At 42.9% G+C, this 14756-nt stretch overlaps 1 protein-coding gene across 2 annotated transcripts in view; it reads right to left on the bottom strand.

Moving 5' to 3' along the window:
• Nucleotides 1-14756, bottom strand: part of map3k7 (mitogen-activated protein kinase kinase kinase 7) — a 174304-nt gene that overhangs the window by 130557 nt on the left and 28991 nt on the right. The window lies entirely within an intron of this gene.

Below are 14756 nucleotides of genomic sequence, written 5' to 3'. Positions count from 1 at the left end.
CTCTCAGTCCAAAGATGTGCAGGTGAGGTGGATTGGCTATAATAAATTGCCCGTGGTATCCAAAAGGTTAGGTGGGGTTATGGGAATTGGGCGTAGGTAGAATGCTCTTTCGGAGGGGGAGTGCAGACTCAAATGTGCCGAATGGCCTCCTTCTGCACTGTAGGAATTCTATGATTCTATTGTAATTAACACAATCCAATAGTGATTTTAAAAAGAGAATGGAACACAATTTATTTTCTGAACCTATCAGCAATATAAAAAAAGTTACAAGATGCTGGCTTTTATGAATGAATTGCCTCAGTACAGGTTTATCAGCATGCTTTCATTCATTCCAGGAAATGGAAAGAAAGATATGGATCTTACTCAAAGAACTGGCTCATCTCCAATACAGCAATCTATTACAATGTGCTGAATTACTAATAATCTCAAAGATAGAAATTCATATTGGACCTAATGCATTAATTGAATGTTTTATATTCTTATGAAAGCAATAAATGCTGAAAAGGGGGATAATTTTAATCCCCAACAAGTGGGTTGGAGGATTTGAAATTTTAATAATTGAAAATTTTTAAACCCGAGCTCAACTCACCCAATTCAATTTAACAAGATTGGCCACTGAAATCTTTTCGGGAAACTACATGGCTGCTTTGAGTTCTATTTTTTTTATTATATGGAGAGCTGGATACAATAGCAGAGCATTTAAAAGTACCCAATTCTTTTTTCTCAATTAAGGGGCAATTTAGCATGGCCAATGCACCTACCCTGCACATCCTTGGTTTGTGGGGGTGAGACCCACGCAAACACAGGGAGAATATGCAAATTATACACGGACATTGACCCAGGGCTGGGATCAAAACCGGGTCCTCAGCGCTGTGAGGCGCTACCGTGCCGCCCTTTTAGAAATATATAATCTATAATCTTTATTATTGTCACAAGTAGTCTTATATTAACACTGCAATGAAGTTACCGTGAAAAGTCCCAAGTCACCTGTTCGGGTAAACGGATGGAGAATTCAGAATGTCCAATTCATCTAACAAGCACATCTTTCAGGATTTGTGGGAAGAAACCGGAGCACCCGGAGGAAACCAATGAGGAGAACGAGGAGACTCTGCATTGACAGTGATTAGGAGAGTAGGTGGGCCTATACTCGTTGGAGTTCAGAAGAATGAGGACAACTTTATTGAGACATTAGGATTCTTGGGTGCTTGACAGGGTAGATGCTGAGAGGTTGTTTCCACTTTTGGGAGAATCTAGGACCAGAGGACAGAATCAAAGAGCAAGGCATTGCCTATTTAAAATAGAGATGAGGATGAATTTCTTCCCTCAGAGAGTAGTGGATCTGTGGAATCCTTTACTGCAGAGGGCTGTAGGGACTGGGTCATTAAGTATGCTCAAGGTTGAGGTAAACAGGATTTTAAATCGGTCAGGGAATCATTGGTTATGTGTATAAGGCAGGAATTTGGAATTGAGGATCACATCAGATCAGTCATGATCTTGTTGAATGGCAGAGCAGACTAGATGGGCTGAAATGGCCTACCATCGCTCCTATATCCTGTGGTCTTGCAGATGCCCAGACTGTTGACATTCCAGCAGATTGGAGGTAAAAAGGCCCAATCTATGAGGGTAGTCCGTGTATTGCATAGTGGGCCACGTGGATGTCTCCTCAAACCCCTCCAGCCCACAAAGCCAAATCCACGTTATTAGACCCTGGAATAATTAAAAGCTCACCTGTCCCTGCGCCACAATGCTTATTCACCCTATCCCCAAGCTGTTTGATTCACTGAAATACCTCCCCATCGCTTACCCCATCAGCATACAAACAGCAATGAAAGAAGTGACCAGTTAAGCTGTTGATGGGTGAAGAATAAATATTAGGGTATTTGAAGAACTGCCCTCTTTGAATAGCTCAAAGGAACTTTCTATACTTATTTGAGGGAAAGTGGGGTCTTAGTTTAACACCCTCACCCCGTCCAAAAGGCAAAAAAAACCTCCAACACAGCAGCACTTCCTCGGTGTACTACACTATAGGTGTCAGCCTAGATTAGCTGCTCAAATACTGCAATAGGACTTGAACCCACAAGCTTCCCTTCAAAAGCAGAGATGTCCAATAATCGAAATTACTTGTATAGTTCTCATTGGTCAAGCTGAAATAGATTTGCAGTAACACTCGTGTTGAAAGTGCAACAGCTAGAAAATGGGAGATTATTTACCAGACAAGAGAGCCTTAATACCTTGAATCCTGCAGATTTCCACAGAAGAACGAACTTGAAATCCCAGAGGCAACAATGTCAATTCCTGATCAATAACAAACGTCTTTCCCTAATTAAGAATATTTGAACATTATGGAAGGCAGAGACTGCTTACAACAAAGTAGCAAGACCGGTGTCTTCGGCTACAATGCCCTACAAACTGACCTCAATTGCTGCTCTACAAATAGAAAAAGTACAGGGTGGTAGCCAGGCATCTCCGTATAAAGAGCTGAAAACAGTATCAGCCACATTGCACATACAAAAGTAACCTAGCAACTTATTACTGCAAGTGCTCCACACATTTTTCAATTAAACCAATTCAATCAAGCATTCTGTCTGTGTCACATAATGGACGTTTTCCAAATAGAATTGACACAATTGGGATTTTGCTCTTTACTGTAAGGCGAGAATGCAGCACTTACTTAGCAATAACATGCTCGCTTAGTTTGGATTCTGCCAGGGTCACTCAGCTCCTGACCTCATTACAGCCTTGGTTCAAACATGGACAAAAGAGCTGAACATGGCGAGCGTGACTGCCCTTGACATCACAGCAGCATTTGATCAAATATGGCATCAAGAACCCCTAGCAAGACTGGAGCCAATGGGAGGAAGAAAACTCTCCGCTGGTTGCAGTCATACCTAGCACAAAAGAAGATGGCTGTGGTTATTGGAGGTCAGTCCTCTCAGTCCAGGGACATCACTGCAGGAGTTCCTTAAGGTCAAGTCCAGGACCCAACCATTTTAAGATGCTTCATCAATGACCTTCCTTCCAACAGAAGGTCAAATGTGGGGATGTTCACTGATGATTGCACAATGTTCAGCACCATTCATGACTCCTCAAACATTGAAGCAGTCCATATGAAAATGCAACAAGGCCTGGACATAATCCAGGCTTAGACACCAAGTAGTGTGCACCATCTACTGCAGGAACGCGCCAAGGCTCCTTAGGCAGCACCTTCCAAACCCACGACTACTACCATCTAGATAGAAGGACAAGCGCAGCAGATACATGAGAACTTGGAGATTCCCCTCCAAGTAACTCAACATCCTGACTTGGAAATATATCACTGTTCCTTCGCTGTTGCTAGGTCAAAATCCTGGCACTCCCTCCATAATAGCACAGTGGGTGTAATTACAGAACATAAACTGCAGCAGTTCAAGAAAGCAGCTTACCACTAGCTTCTCAAGGACAATTAGGAATGGGCAGCAAATGCTAGTTTAAAATATTTACAGGGGAATTACATTTTGATGTTTTCTGCCAGTTTCAATACAATACACAACCATTCAGCTGATCACAGTAAGGCGGACTTTACAACTTACCTCACTGTTCAGAATTATGAAACTCCTATCAGGATGCTCAGTGACTCATGCTGAAATATGTATTTGTGAACACACAATGACAGGACTGGGTTCAGCTATAAAACTCTCCCGAAGTTGAGTTGCTAGTCATTTAGTGCCCAAATCAAAAAATTAACAGTATATAGAGGGTCATGGAACCACACTCCAACAAGTGTCAGTATCTTCGGGTGAGGAAAGAACTAGTACAGCCATTTGTCAAGCCTTTTTCTGTAGCTTTATTGGTTAAGGATAAATCTTATTCAAGACCACACTAGCTCAAAACAAAATACTGCCATCCAAATTAATGGTAGATTAGAATTAAGCAATTAAAATTAAAATAGTCATGCCCAAACATGACACAATTCAGCACAAAACAGCCATTGATACTTCAAGATAATTTGGGAGAAGTAAACCTGCCATTGAAGTTTAGTTTCTAGAGTTCTGTCCCATTCACCTCCTTTGAAGAACTACGTGTTTTTCTTTTGTGTATCACATCAAGCTTTTGTCGTCATTCACTGTTTTATCTCCAGGAGTTGGAATTAGGGCACAGAATTCAACATTACACCCCAACAAGGCACTGTGCAACTTCTACCCTAAAAATCCACACTTCTACAATACTGATTTTGTAATATAACTCAATGTTCTGTTACCATTATAGATTTTTGCTTGAGAATGACTAGATATTTTAAGTGTTGGTTACACATATCTTACAACCTCTTCTCAGCTTTGTCCAACATCGTTTCTCAACTGAACCTCCCATTCTTGCTGTCATTGTAAATTATCTTCCAATTGTCAATTTAATGATCATCTGGCATAAATCTACTCCCAAGTTGCATTTGACAGGAAGTTGCGCTACCGCAACTCATTCTCCAGTATTAGGTGACGGTTGGATTTGTCTAAGATTCAGACGGTCATGAGTTCAAGCCCCCCTCCAGACATTTAATATATAATCCAAGCTGACACTTGGGGGCAAATTAAGGGAGTGCTGCACTCAGGGAGGTTTAGTTTTTTTGGATGAGATATTAAATAGAGGCCCAGTTTTCTCTCTTGGGGGAATGCAAAAGATTGCAAGGTACTAATGAGAGGAGCAACAAAGTTCTTCCAGAATCGTGACAAAACGTTTATTTTTGAAATAACACCAACTGAGTATCTGGTCACTCATTTCATTACTGACTGCTGGACCCTCCAGTTCACAAGTTGGCTGCCCCTACTGTTTACATTGCAATAGTAACCACACGTTAAACATTTTATTGGCTGTGAAGTGCTTTGTGATGCTCAGAGGACATTAATGGTATTGTACAAATGCAAGTTATTTTCTTTACAAGGGAATCAACTTTATAACCCTTCAAGGGGTTCAAGGTATCGATTTTCCTATTTATTTCAGTGACCTGAACTGGATCCAAATTCAATGGCCTGGATTTTGAAGTCAGTAATAAAGAGATTGTCCTCTCTGGTGACCTCGAAAGAACACAGAAGGAACATAGGAGCAGCAGTAGGCCATTTGGACCTCTGAAGCCTGCTACACCATTAGAAAGATCATGGCTGATCTGGTTGTGGTCTCAGCTCCTCTTTCCTGTCTGCTGCTGCCCCCCCCCCCCCCAAATGACTCCCTTGCCGAACAAAAACCTATCGAACTATGCTGGTCAGTAAATTCAAAGGCCTAACCTCCACTACTTTCTGGGGAAGTGGCTTCCACTCATCAACGACCCTTTGGGAGAAAAAGTTTCTACTCATCTTAGTTTAAAAATAAGAGGTTTACTTTTTAAGACAACATCCCCTGGTTATACTGTCCCTCACAAGAGGAAACATCCTCTGGGTATGTACCCTATTGAGTCCCCTCAGAATCATACATTCCAATAATATCACCTCTCATTCTTCTAAACTCCAATGAATATAGACCCAACTTGTTCAACTTTTCTTCAAAAGACAATCCCCTGCAACTCAGGAATGAATACAGTGAACTTTCTCTGAACTGCCTGTAATGCAGAAATATTCTTTCATAAATAAGGAGACTGATATTGTACATAGTACTCCACATGTGATTTTGCAAAGGTCCTGTACAGCTGGAGTAAAACTTCCCCATTTTATATTCCATTCCTTTTGCAATAAATGCTAACATGCCGTTTGCCTTCCTAATCACCTGATTTACCTGCACACTAATTTGTGCTTCCAGAACACCCAAATCCCTCTGTACCACCAAATTCTGCAGTTTTTTTTAAATTTAAATAGTATACGGTTTTTCTATTCTTCCTGCCAAAGTGAACAAGTTCACACTTATTCACATTATAGACCATCCGCCAAATTTCCCCACTCACTTAACCAGTCTATACCCCTTGGCAGACTCGCTACCTCTTCTTGACAACTTACTTTCCGACCCAGAAACCACTGGGGCAATCGGTGCGTGAAGTCGTAGGACATTGCTAGTTTGTTAAGTGAATATTTCTCATCGGTCTTCACTCAGGAGGAGGACGACATAGGTACAAAATTCAGAAAACAGGACCTTGAGCAGTTTGACATAGGAAATGAAGAGGTGTTGGCGGCTTTGATGGGCTTAAAAATAGATTAATCCTCAGGCCCAAATGAAGTGCATCCCAGGCTGCTGTGGTAGGCGAGACAGGATTTTGCAGGGGCCCTGACTCAAATTTTTAACTCCTCTCTGGTCATGGCGGATGTGCCAGAGAACTGGAGAACAGCTAATGTTGTTCCACTTTTCAAGAAGGGTGGCCGAGATAAGCCAAGAAATTATACACCTCACACCAGTGGTAGGGGAGCTATTGGCGAAAATTCTGAAGGAGATAATCAATTTCCACTTGGAAAGGCAAGGGTTGTTTAGGGATAATCAGACTGGCTTTGTCAGAGGGAGGTCACGCTGAACAAATTTGGTTGAATTTTTTGATAAAGTGACTGAGTGTGTGGATGAAGGACGTGCAATTGATGTAGTTCATATGGATTTTAGCAAAGCCTTTGACAATGACCCACATGGGAGATTGATTGAGAAGGTTGAAGCACATGGAAACTTGGCGAAATCGATCCAAAACTGGCATAGTAATAGGAAACAAAGGGTGGTGATAGAAAGCTGTTTGAGTAACTGGAGATGATGCACTTTGGAAGAAGAAACAGGACAAGGGAGTAGGTAATGAATAGCAGAACACTAGGATGCTCAGAGGAACAGATGGATCTTGGGGCACTTGTTCACCTGAAGGCGGCAGAGCAGGTGAACAGGTTAGTTAAGAGGGCATGTGGGGCACTTGCCTTTCTCAGTTGTGGCATAGAATATAAGAGCAAGGAGGTTATGTTGGAGCTGTACAGAACGTTGGTTAGGCCACAGCTGGAGTGTGCAGTGCTGGTCACCTCACTACAGGAAGGTGATTGTACTGTGATAGACTGGATCGACTTAGATTGCTTTCTTTGGAGCTGGGAAGGCTGAGGGATGATGTGATCGAGGTGTCTAGAATTATGAGGGGTTTGGACAGGGTAAATAGGAAGCAGTTGTTCCCCTTGGTTTCGGAATCAACACAAGCAGGCATAGTTTTAGGGTGAGGAGCAGGAGATTCCAAGTGGATTTAAGAAAAAAAAATCACTCAGAGGATGGTGAGAATCTGGAATGCACCGCCTGGGAATGTAATGTAGGCTGGAAACCACAGCATTTAAAAAGCACTTGAAATACCATCACATTCAAGGATATGGGACAAGTACTGGTAAGTGGGGTTAGCACAAGATTATGGGGCAGTTGTCAGTGTAGACTTGGTGGGCCGAAGGGTGCTTTGGTTTCTTCCCACAGTCCAAAGATGTGCAGGTTAGTGGATTCATAGAAGCATGGAATTTACAGTGCAGAAGGAGGCCATTCGGCCCATCAAGTCTGCACCGACCCAATCCGTATAACCCAGTAACCCCACCTAACCTTTTAGACATTAAGTGGCAATTTAGTGTGGCCAATCCACCTAAGCTGCCCATCTTTGGACTGTGGGAGGAAACCGGAGCACCCAGAGGAAACCTACGCAGACACGGGGAGAAAGTGCAAACTCTTCATAGACAGTCACCCAAGGCCATGTTAAACTGCCCTTTGTGTCCAGAGATGTGCAGGTTAGGTGGGGTTACTGGGATAGGATGGGGGAGTGGATCTAGATTGGGTGTTCTTTCAGGGGGTCGGTGCACTCGATGGTCCGAATGACCTCCTTCTGCATTGTAGGAATTCTATGGTTCTATGTCTGTGGCATGGATTTTCTCTTTCCCCAAGTGTTTGTTTGAATCTGGCACTAAGTCAAGGGATTCTTCTGGTTTCCAGCAACTGACATCAAGCAGGGCAAGTAGTTAGTCACGCTGATGCATAACTCACAAATTAGGAACTGAAATGCATTGATTATCTTTTTAAAAAAAATTTATGGAGAGCAAAATAAATGACTTGGACATATCCATTGGATTAAGTAGGCACTGGAATATCAACAAACTTTTCTTTCAAAAAGAGTGTACAATTCATTGCATTGGAGAAATTTGACATTTACCAAATATAAAATTGAGTCTTTCAGGGCCAGTGAGGTTTGTCATTAGTAATCCTGAATTTAGTAAACTCTTAAAAACCTACTTATACCTCAATCAATAATGCTAACAATTTGTTACGGTTTTCGCAGCAACATTAACCGTATAAAAGTTCTTATCAATTCAGTGATTTCAAATTGGTTGCAGTCTGCAGGGAATTAAACAGCACACCCGATGACAAAGCAGAAGATAAAAGCTTTTGGATTTTGGCTGCCGTGTACAGCTCAAGGTTGCTTTCAAAGGAGTAATGTAGTTGCACTATTACTATTGCAAAAGCTAGACCAAGGTTTGATTGCTGATTTTCAATTTCAGCAGTAGAATTTAACCCAACTGCTGATTCCCGTAGCTGTTCTATACAGTGTATAGTGGGTGAATGGACATGGAAGTGCCATAGCTAAGCATGAAGACATGGGAAGGAACCTGTAAACCTACATTTTAAAAGATTTGTTCATCCAGACAATGATTCAAGAGATCAGAAGTGTTGTGACCCATGCACAAGTCTTTGAAAAGCTGGCCCAACTCCATGAAAGCTGTGGAGGATGAGGACATGCCTATCTTTGCATCAGAGCCAGTCAGGTTAAGAGTACAGGATGTGGGCATGACCCAAAGCAGTCTAAACCCCTAAAAGGTGCACCTGAAAATCAGAGAGGCTGGGAACAGGGGCCAGGAATCCCAGCCACTATTATTACCCCACAATGGCATCTACTTAAACATCAAAATCCAGGCCTAAAACTCAGCTGAACGTTTTTCCATTTAATGATTGTTTTACAATGGTTGTGCAGGATAATTTCTGAGGAATCTTACAGCTCTTCTACTATTGGGGGTATAATTGGACAGTTGCTCAAATTATTTCTTTTAAATTGCAAACCCTTGCAATAAGAGTTTAGTGTCAGCTTGGTTCAGGTGGCACCAGTACATGCATCTGTGATAAAATTGTTGTTTCCAGGACGGCACAACGGTGCAATGGTTAGCACTGCTGCCTCATGGCATTGAGGACCCAGGTTCAATCCCGGCCCCGGGTCACTGTCGTGTCGAGACTGCACATTCTCCCCGTGTCTGCGTGGGTCTCACCCCCACAACGTAAAGATGTGCAGGGTAGGTGGTTTGGCCATTCTTAAAAAGCCCCTTAATTAGAAAAAAGCTCACTTAAGCATGTAATCTAGTCTGAACAATACGGAGGAGAATCAGTTATCAGTGGGGCCATCTTTCCACTATGGAAGATGCAGCTCCCTTTTGCCATGTGACACCCACCATTTGAAAGTGGGTGGTCTGGCCAACATTTCTCCTTGAACCAAAAATACAAAAAAAATTGTTTTACCAAGTATTTGGACTAGGTCGTTTGATTTTCAGGACCTTTCCTGGCTGTTTACCATATGTGCAGTCATTCTTCAACAATGATGAATTCAACAGTGTTTCAGTTTTCTACCACACCCCGAACAGTTGTTTTCCTTTCTTGCCATCAAGTTGACCTTCATGACAATAGTTTGCATCAGGCTCTTTTGATGATTTACCAAAAAATAAGGAATATTGTCAGAGAGTGATGGATACATTGAATCATAGAATTTACAGTGCAGAAGGAGGCCATTCGGCCCATTGAGTCTGCACCGGCTCTTGGAAAGGACACCCTACTTAGGCCCACGCCGCCGCACTATCCCAGTAACCCCAGGTAACATTTTTTGGATACCAAGGGCAATTTACCACAGCCAATCCACCTAACCAGCACATCTTTGGACTGTGGGAGGAAACCGGAGCATCAGGAGGAAACCTACGCAGACACGGGGAGAACGTGCAGACTCCACACGGTGACCCAAGCCGGGAATCGAGCCCTGGGACCCTGGAGCTGTGAAGCAACTGTGTTAACAACTGTGCTGCCCAACACAGATAAGCATATATTGATGGGTTATTTTGATTACCAAATCATTTTAATTCCTAATCCACCGTCTTGAGTGGATTACTTGCATCTGTTTTAATCTCCTCTCCCCACTCCTTCTCATAGGTTATAGGACAGCAGAGCTCATTCTCCGTAGACAAGAGCAAAATAGAGGTTGTGGTGTCAACATTTCTGATGCAGTGAAAATGTATATAATAGCACTCTCCTAACCTTTGAAATACATATATTATGGAGACTACATCAAGGAGATAATTTCACACGATTAATGCTTTGTATTTTGAAAAAAATAAAATACTCAGGAAGCCCCTTCATCAGAAAGTTAGGAAATCACACCCAACATGCCATATGACAATGCATTTGTGGAACTCTTGCCATCATGCTCAAAGCACCACCACCAGGTAACTCAACTGTGTAAGCTACACCCACAGTGCTATGCAAATATTATACTGACAATGCGCCAAATACAATTCAAGCAGCACAACCCGTAGCAATGCAGTGGCACGAGCTGGTTCTTATCCTTTTAGCTGTGAATTTCTTTCCAGTTTCCTTCTCTATTCTTTATTGAAGTATAGGCCCCAACACCAACAGCTTGGCATATCTCACTCTTCATTCTGACATATGAGCCTAGGCAGTATTCAATAGCAAGTTGTTTAACTAAAGATGTATCAAGGCTAAACCTAAATCTTACTGTACTCATGGCCCACATCTGTGCAACGTGCTGTGAAGTTTCTTAGACAATTTGGACCTTGTCCACTGTGCAATGTTTCGTCAAGTGTTACGGAGGTCTAGTCAAGCAGGAAGAGTTTAGATCTTATAAGACTCAAATTCAACATCCCCCCCCCCCTCCCCCTGCAGTACATTCTTTCTATACCTCTTACTTAGTCGTTGTAATCAAACATTAACAGGTTTCCAAACGGATGAAATATTAAAAATACCAAAAAATCTGAAACAAAATAGTGTCAGCATTATTCTATGATTAACATAAAAGATGACACATGCCTTGCAATAGAGAGAGCCTATAATGTGGCAAAGAGTAATGGGAAGTCAGAAGATTGGGAAGGCTACAAAAACAAACAGAGGATAACAAAGAGAGAAATAAGGAAGGAGAGGATCAAATATGAAGGTAGGCTAGCCAGTAACATTAGGAATGATAGTAAAAGTTTCTTTAAATACATTAAAAACAAATGGGAGGCAAAAGTAGACATTGGGCCACTCCAAAATGACGCTGGTAATCTAGTGATAGAACATAGAACATAGAACAGTACAGCACAGAACAGGCCCTTCGGCCCTCGATGTTGTGCCGAGCAATGATCACCCTACTTAAACCCACATAACCCGTATACCCGTAACCCAACAATCCCCCCATTAACCTTACACTACGGGCAATTTAGCATGGCCAATCCACCTAACCCGCACATCTTTGGACTGTGGGAGGAAACCGGAGCACCCGGAGGAAACCCACGCACACACGGGGAGGACGTGCAGACTCCACACAGACAGTGACCCAGCCGGGAATCGAACCTGGGACCCTGGAGCTGTGAAGCATTGATGCTAACCACCATGCTACCGTGAGGCCCAAATGGGAGACAAGGAAATAGCTGAGGAACTTAATAAGTACTTTGCGTCCGTCTTCACAGTAGAAGACATGAGTAATATCCCAACAATTCAGGAAAGTCAGGGGGCAGAGTAGAATATGGTTGCCATCACAAAGGAGAAGGTGCTAGAGAAACTAAAAGGTCTGAAAATTGATAAATCTCCGGGCCCAGATGGGCTACATCCTAGAGTTCTAAAGGAGATAGCTGAAGAAATAGTGGAGGCGTTAGTTATGATCTTTCAAAAGTCACTGGAATCAGGGAAAGTCCCAGAGGATTGGAAAATCGCTGTTGTAATCCCCCTGTTCAAGAAGGGAACAAGAAAAAAGATGGAAAATTATAGGCCAATTAGCCTAACCTCGGTTGTTGGCAAAATTCTAGAATCCATCGTTAAGGATGAGATTTCTAAATTCTTGGAAGTGCAGGGTCGGATTAGGACAAGTCAGCATGGATTTAGTAAGGGGAGGTCGTGCCTGACAAACCTGTTAGAGTTCTTTGAAGAGATAACAAATAGGTTAGACCAAGGAGAGCCAATGGATGTTATCTATCTTGACTTCCAAAAGGCCTTTGACAAGGTGCCTCACGGGAGACTGCTGAGTAAAATAAGGGCCCATGGTATTCGAGGCAAGGTACTAACATGGATTGACGATTGGCTGTCAGACAGAAGGCAGAGAGTTGGGATAAAAGGTTATTTTTCGGAATGGCAACCGGTGACAAGTGGTGTCCCGCAGGGTTCAGTGTTGGGGCCACAGCTGTTCTCTTTATATATTAACGATCTAGATGACGGGACTGGGGGCATTCTGGCCAAGTTTGCCGATGATACAAAGATAGGTGGAGGGGCAGGTAGTATTGAGGAGGTGGGGAGGCTGCAGAAAGATTTAGACAGTTTAGGAGAATGGTCCAAGAAGTGGCTGATGAAATTCAACGTGGGCAAGTGCGAGGTCTTGCACTTTGGAAAAAAAGAATAGAGGCATGGACTATTTTCTAAACGGTGACAAAATTCATAATGCTAAAGTGCAAAGGGACTTGGGAGTCCTAGTCCAGGATTCTCTAAAGGTAAACTTGCAGGTTGAGTCCGTAATTAAGAAAGCAAATGTAATGTTGTCATTTATCTCAAGAGGCTTGGAATATAAAAGCAGGGATGTACTTCTGAGGCTTTATAAAGCACTAGTTAGGCCCCATTTAGAATACTGTGAGCAATTTTGGGCCCCACACCTCAGGAAGGACATACTGGCACTGGAGCAGGTCCAGCGGAGATTCACACGGATGATCCCAGGAATGGTAGGCCTAACATACGATGAACGTCTGAGGATCGTGGGATTATATTCATTGGAGTTTAGGAGGTTGAGGGGAGATCTAATAGAAACTTACAAGATAATGAATGGCTTGGATAGGATGGACGTAGGGAAGTTGTTTCCATTAGCAGGGGAGACTAGGATGCGGGGCACAGCCTTAGAATAAAAGGGAGTCACTTTAGAACAGAGATGAGGAGAAATTTCTTCAGCCAGAGAGTGGTAGGTCTGTGGAATTCATTGCCACAGAGGGCGGTGGAGGCCGGGACATTGAGTGCCTTTAAGACAGAAATTGATAAATTCTTGATTTCTCGAGGAATTAAGGGCTATGGGGAGAGAGCGGGTAAATGGAGTTGAAATCAACCATGATTGAATGGTGGAGTGGACTCGATGGGCCGAATGGCCTTACTTCCGCTCCTATGTCTTATGGTCTTATAGTGCAACTCTGTTCCTGGCATGTCTATTCTGAAGCCCAGACCAAAGAATAGGGTGTGGGCTTGCAGCCCTAATGTCTTCATCAGACCAGATTCCTAGTGTGTTGTTGTTTCTGATTTTCCATCACTAGGATGATCATTTTGTAGCTATGTTGACCTCAGACGTATCCTACCTAACCTCTCTTCAAGATTGTGAACAGCTGGTTAATTTTGCATGTTGGAGGAGGGAGTCAAAGAGAAACAGGTAGTCCTCAACCGGGACCTTGGATTCATATCGCATTACATTCACCCCCCCCCCCCCCCCCCCCCCCCCCCCACCCCCCAACCATCTGGCCTGGGCTTGCGAAATCCTACCAACTGTCCTGGCTTGAGACAATTCACACCTCTTTAACCTGTGATTATCCCTCTCTCCAGTTGACCTATAAATACTTAATTACCTGCAAAGACTCGCATTCAAAGTATCGTCTTGCATCATTGAATTTGTCGATATATATGTTTCTGGAACCCTCCTCTTCATTCACCTGAGGAAGGAGCTGTGCTCTGAAAGCTAGGTGATTCAATACAAAGCTGTTGGACTTTAACCTGATGTTGTAAGACTTCTTACTACACTTCAAAAGGTAATTCATTAGATGTACAGTGCTTTAGGACAGTGCTTTCCAAACTTTCTGCATGGTGGCCCCATGTTAATACTTCACAATTGGTGCAACCCGAGAGTGAAAATTAGGAGGGCGGGGGGGGAATTAAGAGGTTGCGTGATCTTCAAACAGTAGGGTGCAGGCAAAAAAAAACTCCCATTTTCCAGGTCCTCTTGGTGCCAGTGCTCATTCATTAAGCCACACCCACAGACAAAACAAACTATGCACATTTATTGGAATTTATCTACCTCTGCCTTAAAAATATACAATTTACCGTGTCCCTAACAGTCTCTGAGGAGATCAAAGATGCTAGAGAAGAAATTTCTTCTCATCGGCATCTTAAATGGGAGATCCCTTATTTTAAACTGTGTCCCCTAGTTATAGTCTCTTTCACAAGGAGAAACTTCCTTTCAGCATCCACCATGTCAAACCCCCTCAGGATCTTATATGCTTCATGATCATCTCTCATTCTTCCAAACCCCCAATGGGCACAGGCCTGCCCAATCTTTCCTTTTAAAGGGCCTTCAAAAGTTAAAAGGGCTTTGCAGCCGATTCCTGGACTGTCAAATCTGAGCTGCTACTTCACAACCACCTTGGAGCTCACAACCCCAACCCGAGGCCGGATGGGGGGCATTAATCATGACCTGAAGTTTGGGGGACCTCCAGTGGGGGTATATAAGAGAAGGTTGTACACTAGGTAGCTCTCATCTCAGTACTTGTCTTTTGGCCCTTTTTGTCCAATTCCTGAGGTTTTTGGTGACAAATGCCCTTCATAAGACAGTAGAAGGG

This window comes from Scyliorhinus canicula, chromosome 6 (genome assembly GCF_902713615.1).
Source record: "Scyliorhinus canicula chromosome 6, sScyCan1.1, whole genome shotgun sequence".
NCBI lineage: Eukaryota > Metazoa > Chordata > Chondrichthyes > Carcharhiniformes > Scyliorhinidae > Scyliorhinus > Scyliorhinus canicula.
This window is presented reverse-complemented; position numbering and strand designations above follow the sequence as displayed.